Source organism: Ostrinia furnacalis, unplaced genomic scaffold (genome assembly GCF_004193835.3).
Source record: "Ostrinia furnacalis isolate ACB-3 unplaced genomic scaffold, ASM419383v2 OfSCF7591, whole genome shotgun sequence".
NCBI lineage: Eukaryota > Metazoa > Arthropoda > Insecta > Lepidoptera > Crambidae > Ostrinia > Ostrinia furnacalis.
Window position 1 is genome coordinate 381,743 of NW_021137830.1, and position 11,200 is coordinate 392,942.

Below are 11,200 nucleotides of genomic sequence, written 5' to 3' on the forward strand. Positions count from 1 at the left end.
TAATGTTTTGTCAATGACGTTTTGTCAATCGCATAGGTAGCGACAGAGATAACGCTCTACGAGCCGAAATTAACCGATTCTCTGTCCAAAGGTCGATGTGCATGTGCAATATTTATTGCCGGGTACTGTACAAGGCTCTGACAAACTTAATGCCAACATAATTTAAACCTTACTTCACTTACCATATAATTGAAAACCAATGAAAATTTTCACAATTTTGGGCGTTATAGAAGATTTAGTAAGAAAAATATAAGTAACTATTTATCTGTAAGTCCAGGAAAGCAAACTTATCTAGCTAAACCAGACTAATCTTAAAACAAACCATCGCATCTTTTGTTCCCATAACTTGCATTTACCACACATGTAAAGTTTTCTGTCAAAACACATTCCTTATTAACACAACTGTACCTACTTAACTGTCTGTTCTCTTCGAGCTATCTTAAGACCGTTCAAAATATAGTAAAGTTCCCACTTGAGGCTGCTCCTGACGTAATATTACGAGGCCTGCAATTACTTCAGCGTTTCTATGAAGCCTTCAGACCTTTTAGTTCGGATTAATCTTCGTAAATGGCTATATCAGAAACTAGCCGTAAATAAGTTAGCAGTTTCTAGGACGATACAAGATTGACAGTGTAATAAATGAGTAGACGAGTTGTTTACCCTTTATCAGAATTGAGATACCTAATTATATTTTTATTTGGAACTAAAGTTCCATGTTTCAAAGTATGGAACGAGTATTATAAGGCAGGCACTTAGCAAGTGGTTATTTTCTATTGTTTAATTATTAAAAATACTTTATCTTTAAAAAAAACCTCCGAATTCACAATATCAATCAAGTGTTGAAGAGGCTAAACATTTTTAGATAAAGAGGAAACTGTAATTTCGTCCAATCACAATCTTATTCTTAAGACTATGCTCGTAACCCAGACTGTCTCTATGAAGTGTCACTCTATATCACGTGGCTTAACATCTTATTATGACAAACACATTATAATCATGCCCAATGCAAAAGTCTTAAAAGCCTTTTGCAACTTGAACAAGGAATTTCGCAAGGGCACATGAGTCATCCAACCCAATCACTTCCCTTGTTATTTTTACGTCACGAAGGTATTTTTAACCCCACTTTATAATTACAGGCCTTAAGAAATTCTGAATTAAACTCTCGCGTTCTTACGGAGCTCGTTAAGAAACGCAAACACTTATAATTTTCACATCTAATCAATCTCAAAGCGGTTTCTTATTAATTCCTGCGCTAAATCACCTTTACAACAGGAGCAAAAAGATTTAGCCCATCAAGCAACGTTGCAGTTTTTGCGGGGTCGTACTAAGGGTAGCCCGGATTTTGTTACTCGTGCGTGAGTATAATAATGAGACAGCATTTTTTAAAATAAAATGTCTTAACTCAATTCGTCAAAACGCGCTGGAGACACTTAACATTGTCAAAATGATAAACAAGATTAGGAATAAGCCGCGTGCTTTAGCTGAGTAGAAAAAAACCACCTCCAGTCCTCGTAGATGTTTCAAGAACCTGGCCGACTAAGGATGAAATATGCTACCGTCAGGTCTTCCTAACCCGTCTGGCAGCATAGGAAGTGTTGAGGTCGTTTACGCCCGTACCTATTCACAAACGATACTTGCTTAAGTGAAGCAGAAAATCGAATCGAGAAAGCACAGTGTTGAATAGAGCTCTGTGATTGGTTCGTCCACGCGCACTATGAGACCTCATAGCTCATAGTAATGTTTGTGTATACGGGCGTTAGTCTCCACGGTAGGAACACCTCTCCAATTTCTGGAGGCAAATGTAGGAATAGGCCTACACTCCCCACGCTGACCAAATGGGTTGGAGGCGCCTGATAATCATATTTCTCCCTCAGTCGCCTCTCAAGGCTTCCATCGGTAGAAATGGGTGACCCTATACTATTTCCTGTTACTTTAAATAATATTTTATGATTCGAGAACCTCTAGTAGGAGCATCTTAATCCCCAGTCAGCGAGCGGTCGGGCCGGGAACTCATTAACGACGAAATAAAAAGGTTTTATTACTCGCTAACACCGGCCCGCGGCTTTGCTTGCGGCCGGTATTGCCACTTGGCAATGGCTTGAGGATTTCGGGTTTTTGTCATGGAAAAATGTTTTGAGACAATATGCAAGAAGATTAAGCACAATGTGTGTGTATATCCTGGGATTTTGAGCATGAAATGACTTTCTGTACATTTTAAAACAAAGGTTTGTTTGATAAATACTTTTGCGTTTCTCTTCTGTTTAGTGTATTTATGACGTCTCATCAAAAACATCTACTTACCTACTTAGTATTGAGCCAATGGCAACTAAGTACCTAGATATACCTAAGTACTTTATACAGACTGATTAGGACAAAATGCATTTAGATATTAAATCCGCCATTTGCAAATTTCAACCTTTCCTATATTGCAATGCAATAAAATGTAAAGATACTATAAACACCTACAGCCCCGAATCTCGTACTCATTCATCACAATAACATTAGTTCCCCGTGGGAATCAAACCAGCGACCAGAGTAGAAGTCCATTTGTGAACCACCAGGTCACATATCAAATGATGATAAGCCAGAAAAACAAGTTACTAGGTAACTTGAAAAATTCATAACTTCTGCTTAATCTCTATAAATCTTTAAAACGAGCGTATAAAATTCAAAACCTAGTTAGATCTCGTTCCGCATCCCTCATTTCCCGGAACGAACCAGATGGACCGTAAAACAGTTCTTACGGAACCCCAATTAAACTACGGAACAGCCCCACGCTTGATTTGATTAAAAATATATTGAACCTATTCGAAGTTACGACCTATTGAACGGGGGTTATTTTTAACAGCGATAGCTTGATCAAGTGAGCTATTCTGATAGGTATAAAGTTTTACGATAGTATCAAACGAAACGATGGAAAGGTTTGCGAGAAAACCTAGATTTTTTTATGGTAATTTCACATAGAGACAAATTTACCAACTTATTTGCAACTCTTTCGTTGCTGTTTAATTTATTTGTACATAATTGATATTATAAATGCGAAAGTAACTCCATCTGTCTGTGTCGCTTTCACGCCTAAACCACATTGGAATCCTGGGAAAGGACATAGGATAGTTTTTAACCCGGTTTTTGAAACCGGGACGCGCGTGATAAAGTTTTTACCAACTTAACGCGTTTCCTTGGCTTGACTTTGGTCGTGTGTGGTGTGAATTAAGAACTTTTTCAAACATTGATTATTATTGTTAATCCAATCAACGATATAATGATTTACCACATACGACACAAAAATAGCGTGTCAATTTCAGTACTATCTGAAAGTGACGTTATCGTAGAATCTTGCGGGACAGAAGGAATGAAAGTACAAAATCGAAAACGAAAGAAGCCGTAAAGTAAGATCAACAAAGTGATTTTATACAATAATAGCGAAGTCTGCGGATGGGAAAATTGAAAGTTAAGCCGCGGAGTTAGGGCGATGCGCGGTGGAGGTCTGCGCATTTCTTGTTTATAATGAACGAATTCTTTGGCTTCTTTAGGTTTGTATTTAATAATTTAATCAAGATTTGATGTTTCGTTTTGTTGTTTTTCATACGAATTGTAGGCGTATCAATTATTATTCTTATTTTTGCAAGCATAAAAGATAATTATGTTTACCGAAATATTATCAATAAGATGTAATGTAGGACACCGTGCGCCGGTGCCTTTATAGGAATTTTACTATAGAAGTAACACGAATCGATCTTAACTCGTGTCACACTCTAATGCGACTGTGTGTGATTTTTAAATACGTCTTGATTTATGAGAGTTTCATCATCATCATCATCATGATCATGATCATGATCAATTATTCTACTCTTTAGTTCGTCTCAAAAGTTTCCTCAATCTAATATTACTAATAAACATATCATTACCTATTGCTAAGTGCTAGATTAACATGGCACTAGTTGCCCAACATATTTGCCCAACAAACAGCCGGTCAGTTCACAAATGCACAGCTGACCTACTTGCTAACTACAAAGTGCAATCACGGGGTACCTTACCAGTTGAACTCAACACTAACTCACGCTTGGAATGTTCCATGTAGTACGGAGCATCACTTACGTGAATAAACTTTGGGGAAGTTACATAGAGTACACAGAAGAGTAACCCTTGATTTTTATTGAATCAACCGTTTGTGAAAATTAAATAGCAGTCAAACATTTAGCCCAGCCGCAGACCATTAGACTTTTTGTCGGCCGATAGTTGGGTCGGACTGTTAATCAATACGGATGTATGAAAGTGCGCTAATTACACCGATTTGGTATCGACCGATTCTTCATACAAATTAGAATCGGGCACAACTATCGCTATCTATCGGCTGACTAAAAGTCTTAGACTAAGAGCTGGTGAACGCCAGACCTACGTCATTTTATAAAAGCTGAAAGTTTGTCAGCGTATGCTCCCAATATAGGATATAATGTTGGTGAATTATGAAGTTTGGGTCATGGTGGCTTTGGGAGCTACCCTAAAAAACTGTCTTGTAACTTTCGAAGAAATTCTGTGTTATATTTTAAAAAATAACATACCTACACTACCTACACTATTCGCAGAATGGGTTTTTCTTTTAAGTTGCTACCGAAAATCTGCTAAAGTGAAATAAAAAACCTGCAAGCTGAAATCGGATGTTTTCTCACCCGATTTCAATTTGGATTACTGCAAAGGACATCCAACTCCGAACCTGATTCTTCTAAATTACGTTTCGATATTAATGCTGTCTTACATCTTCAGAATGCTGCAGTAATCTTTCACATGTATTGAGACATCTCTTTTTTTAGACTTATTAAACCTTTTTTATAGTCAGTCACCTGTTTTCTCCTAAGTAGAGGGTCCATCCATAGCTTTGAACTTCTCCTATTTTCTTGTGAAATATTTTGTTCTAAGGAGAATCCCAATCGAAACTATTTCCATACAAGTAACTTGAAATTCAATAAACGTAGATAATAAAAACAAAAAGGTAATTAAGTATACGAGTAGGTACATTTGAAAAAAACCCAACCAGTGAAGGTCAAGTTTGTCCCGGGGGAAAGTTAAACTGTCATTGGACCCGCAACGAAAACTATGTTTAGATGTGTACTAAGCAAAAAATCGACTCTATCCATTTTTCTCATTTCAGCTTCCCAAAAGTGCTCAAAAGAGATTAAGTCCTATCCATCCAAATCCATTTGAAAAAACAGGATTCAAACACGGAGGGCTGATCAAAGTTCCGGATATACCCGATTCGTTCTTTCTGAGACCGGCCAGTGCTGCGGCGCGTAAAATTTCAATATCATTTCTGGACAACCAAGGGTTTTATTTAACTTAGAATAGGTTGATTATTTTTGAGGGCCGCTTGAGAAAAGTTTCTTGTGTTGACGACCCTTCATTTACATCCTGCTGTCCTTAATAATAAGGAGATTTTTTGGAATAAAAAACGATGAAGTGTTTACTTCAGACTGGGCATTATTTACAAGAAGGAAAAATTAAATCAAAATCTTTAACAATAAGCACTTATACACGTTCCTAAAACTTGATCTATCACCATTTCGGGAAACATATTGGCTGGTGCTGAGAAGTGGCGGAACAAAGTCAATCACGTTATCTACCTACTAAATTAGGTAATAGCTTTGGCTCGCGGCTTCGCTCATTGTAGACTCATAGCGTGTCATCAAAATTTTTGAGTGAAAGAATAACAAACATTCTGTATAACAGTAACACTTAGGCTGAACTCACCACCTAACTTTGACTGTAACTATAACGATAACCGGTGTTTTTTGTATGGAGACTGACAAATTTTTTGACATATTGTCAAATGAAGTTAAAGTAAGATGATGCAACCCAGCCTTACATCCGTATTCACAAACATTACTATGAGGTCTCACAGTGTGCGTAGACGCACAGGGTAACACATGAACCATTCACAAGGCTCTACTCAACGCTGTGCGTTCGATTTTCTGCTTCACTTATGCAAGTATCGTTTGTGAATACGGGCGTTAGTCACTTTCTACACAGTTACATTTATATTAGCTCATCAAATCAATAAAAGTATTTACTATCAAAAACCAAATTAAAGACAGTAAACAACACTCCAAGAGCTTGTTAAATGTAACCCACTTCGCGTGGCCCAAGATGGCGGCACTTTATCATTTTCCCTTCTACAGTATAGCAATTACATCTCCACGGTGGATCTCCATTAACATGCAAATTAAAATGCAATGTTGATGCCACGGAATATTGTAATAAGTGGTGTCAGTGCTTTGGACCTGATTCTACAGTGAATGAATGGCGCTTTAAGCCCGATTCGTCGGCGAATGAATGAATGAACTAATAAATGTATTTATCAATTTTAAGTTTTTGTCACATAGTGATCTGGTAAAGGTCGCTGGAAGAAAGAGGTTAATGTTTAGTAGGTAGGTACTTCATGTTGCATTTTTACCCGACTGCGCCAATAGGAGGGTTATGTTTTTTTACTCGACTGCAGTTCATTTTTACGCAGTTGGAATTTTTTGTTTATTCAAAATCATTACTAAATTATCATTGTAACGGGATTTGGCAACAAACACTTTTAAAATGGTAAAAAGGTTTTTTCCTTTCCTACGTTTCGACTCGGTTGCACGAGTCATGGTCGCAAGCAGTCTTTAGGCCGTCTCAAAGAAAACCGGAAACTTTTATTGTAGTTTTTGGACCGACTATACCACGGACGAAAATATTGTGCAAATGCGGGTGGGTGAAGAAAACTCATCGCGCCCGAGCAGATGACGCCGCATCTCCTCAGTCTGTCCGCGAACGTGACTCATGCAACGTGCAACCGAGTTGAAACTTCGGGAATGTAAAACCGTTTTACCATTTTAAAAGTATTTGTTGCCAAATCCCGTTATAGTGCGAATTACGTTCACAATTTTATACATTAAAGCTGGGTTGCACCATCTTACTTCAACTTCGTCAAAAATCTGTCAAACTCCATACCTACAAAAAACACCGGTTATCGTCATAGTTACGGTCAAATTTAGGTGGTGCAACTGAGCCTAACTGTGTTTAGTGTGAAAAAACTTATAGTGCAATGAATTCGGGATAACCAAGACTTGAAAGGAGACAGTCTTTGGAACAATTTTGTGAGTACCATAATTTTGTTACATGGGTGTGTCCTGCAAAACGTTGATAATTTTCACGACTTGATTATTTCGTTGCTTGATCATTTTGTATGTAGGTACGAGTATAAGATCGGGCTTTTAATTGAATATTTTATGGCAAGGTAGCAGAAAGATACTGGATGCAGGCCGCCACCAACCGGCCATTGTGGAAATCATTGGGGGAGGCCTATGTTCAGCAGTGGATGTCCTATAGCTGAAATTATGATGATGATGATATTATGGGAAAATGTCAGACATCCCAGGTTGTTGGGCTTTTAAATTATGGACAAAGACCACCTTTTTTTTACTTTTAATTTATTTTTAGTATTATTCGATGAATATAACTGCTTGATACCAGTATCACCTTAACCAAAAAACCATTTATAATTATTCATTAATGTATAAGAGTTATAAACCTGCAAGTTTTAATTTATTTATAAGCATTTAACCACTAACTCAGCCATTCTGTTAGCCGTCTCAGCGGCTTTGGGTCATGTCAGGCGACATGTCACTTGTCTGAAGACCTGGCGACAGCCGTCACCCGCCCTGTTAGTTTCAAAGGCATTCCGATGGAACGGGGCGAATGTCAGACGTTCCAAGGATCATAACTTTGTGAAATGTGTGAGGGGATATGGTTTTTATGACATAAGTTGACCTTATAACTAGATAGTTTTCAATGTATCTCAAGACCTAGTAATTTTAAATTGCTTCTACTTTAGTATAATTCACGCCATTCGCTCCGGGGGGCAGGTGGGGCCAGGTGACCCGTAGCACAGGTTTCTCTTTTGAAACATATTTCAGGCACCAGTCCCTCACACATTGGGTTACAAATCTTTTTAATATTTTTTGATTTTTTATTACTTATTTTTCTGGCAAAGAAAGTACCTTTCGAACGATACTGGATTTAAATTACTTTACTTTTTTACCACAATAGGGAAGCTCTTGATGGAGGATGATGATCAGGCTGAAAGTAGGAAGCTTCTTTCAAAAGGTAAAGTTATAATACTTGTCTATGAGTTTTCATAGGTATTTACTCGTATTAACAATTTTTCTTTAGAGGCTAAGATATAAATAAATACAACCCCTTTATAAAAAGATCGTTTCATCCACGAAGACGCGCCCCACTCTTGGTCGAGGTAAGCGCGGAGTGCGGGGTCTTTGATCCTAGCAATCCGAGCGTCATTATTGTAGTGTGCGTGTGCACTCATGGATGATTTAGCGTGTACCGATAACACTCGAACATTACCTAGTGGATGAATGGTTGGGTGCTTCTTCGTGGATGAAACGATCTATATGTATTTATGCGCTAACATTTAGGTAAGGTACGTGACATTTAGTCTAGATTTAGCTTGTAAGGTTAACGCTCTAACTAACAACGCATATTTAAAGGGCCCAGGTCACCCTTAATAAATCCATAAACATAGCCAAGTTTCGCTTAAAACGAGTCGGATAACTGTTTAGCTATATCCAGTTGCAACATTCAGCGCCAAAAATTAAGGTTCACACATAATTACTAATATAATTTTGTATTTGCAACTAAGTAATCGATTTTCTGAACTCTTAAGATACTCGTTCTTTAATACTTTGTATGTGCACATTGTATCTTTGAAAATAAGAGCACGTATACATCCATTAGGGTATAGTATTTTCCGGGCCAGGTTGCTCCCATACATTGCAGGCCGTGCCTTAAGACGTCCTCATAAAACCAAATTAGGATACTCTGAGTTTGGGACACACAGGTGCTTTGAATGGCAAACATTTGGAATCTGAGTAAAAAAAAACAGTACAGGGTGACAGCACATCAAAATAAATATTGATGCCTTAAGTAAGTAAGTACCAATTTGTATGAATATTTTTTCTTTTGATAAAAATGTGAAGTCTTATAAATATCGACTGTGCCTTTCAGCTGCATCGTTTAACAACCACCTGGCCTTGGTGTTGATACGCATACTTGATGGCAGCGTGATTTTATTTGTGAGTTTCAGTCCCAGAGGATCATTTACTCTAAACCGATTTGATAAGTATCTAATTTCAGCTCTATTGCACTTTCGAAACTGTGTCAAATCAAACTTGTAACAGCTTGTAATAAAAGCATACGGGAATGTCCTTCACGAAACTTACATCACCTTTTACTTTTCCTTCCACCCAGCCGTGAGTCTCATATTTAATAGTGACCTAAGCTGGCTCAACATATACCTGCATTTTCCTCGACCTATCTCAAGCGATTCTGAACCCTACTCCCTTACAACAACACCTACGACCTGACCTTCCAACGTGTACATATTTTTGCCAAAATTACACGTGTAGCACTCACGGTTTAATGCTGCATTATTTCTTTGTTACGAAACCGTTGGAAAGGATTTTTGTTACAATTAGGCATCTTTAGTTACGTTTTACCAGGATTGGCCGTTCCAAAAATTTCTCCGCCATAGTTGGCAGACTTGGCCGAGAAATATGTAGGAAAAAGGCCATGCAGTTTGTAGTAAAGGTAATATTACTGCAGCCAGTAGCGTCTTAGGGAGGAAAGTTTCGTGTTTTCGAGAAGCATTTTGTAAATATTCTGCATGAATTTTGCTGCAGTTTAATTAAGTAAACAATATGATAATAGTGTTGCACAATTTTAATAATAAATGTGATTATGTTTAGCTGCTTATTTAATTTGGTATCAATAAAAACTGTGTGTAGTTGGTACGAGGATTCTATTTTGCAACAAAATTTTTCATTACTCTCTATTGAACTATCCTAAAGTGGGCTTGCGTCCAAACACTGCAACCTGTTTGTCACCAAAATAAAGAATAATTTTTCTCCCCACTTTTTCCACCTAAGAGCGCCAGCTGTGACTACAAACTGTACGTTGTGTACAGACTATATTAAATGGTCGTGCAGCAAGCAAATCCCGGGCCTCCGCAAAAAGTAAAACGCATAAGAGCGACCGGAGCCCCATCGCGCGCGGATTGACACGTCCGGACTCCGGATGAAAGCGAAATACCTACTGATGATTTAGGTAGTTTGTTAAAGGTACCATTTTGACGAAAAATCAAAGTTTGCCACTGTCAACTTCTTCAGTCTTTTTCTTATGCCTCGCCCTATCCCGTTACGCGGGGTCGACTTTCCCAATCATGCGTCGCCGTTTGATTTTATCAAGTACTAGCTGACCCGGCGAACTTTGTTCCGCCTTAATGGCAATAAATAACGGGATAAAAAGTATCCTATGTCCTTCACCTGGCTCTAAACTACCTCCCTGACAATTTTCAGCTAAATCGGTTCAGCCGTTCTTGAGTTATAAGTGGAGTAACTAACACGACTTTCTTTTATATAATAGACTAGCTTTCCGCCCGCGGCTTCGCCCGCGTGGAATTTTGTCTGTCACAGAAAAACTTTATCGCGCGCGTCCCTGTTTCAAAAACCGGGATAAAAACTATCCTATGTTCTTTCCCGGGACTCAAACTATCTCTATGCCAAATTTCATCAAAATCGGTTGCGAGGTTTAAGCGGGAAAGCGTAACAGACAGACAGACAGACAGACAGACAGACAGAGTTACTTTCGCATTTATAATATTAGTTGGGATAATATGTATTTTAGTAGTCTAGAGGACGCATTAAAACGTATGTACAGGGAAAATAATATATCAATACCCGATGACATTGTTTTGTAAGGTCTACCTTTTTTTTATTATTTACCAGGATTCGAGGTCGATCTGTTTTAATGGTTTCAATTTATTATTTAATGGACTTTAGTATTACTTATTCTGTGCTTTAGTGTACAAATTTGGTGTTATTTTGTGTTCTAAAGTGCAGTGAAGTGATAAATTATAAAAAAACATTGAAATACTTCGAATTTGAGCGCGCATCGAGTGTCGAGTGGGTTGTCGTAGTATGAACAACCCGCTTTGGACCCGGTGGCGTCTCGAAACCTGCTTACGGGCATACTTAACTCCACGGAATCCATGAAAAATCAATAGAACTGAAACACCCACGTACTGTTGATAACTATGTCAATATTTTTCACTCGACATTGGCAGAAATAAACCTCCCAGAGAGGTTTGGTTACCACAAAT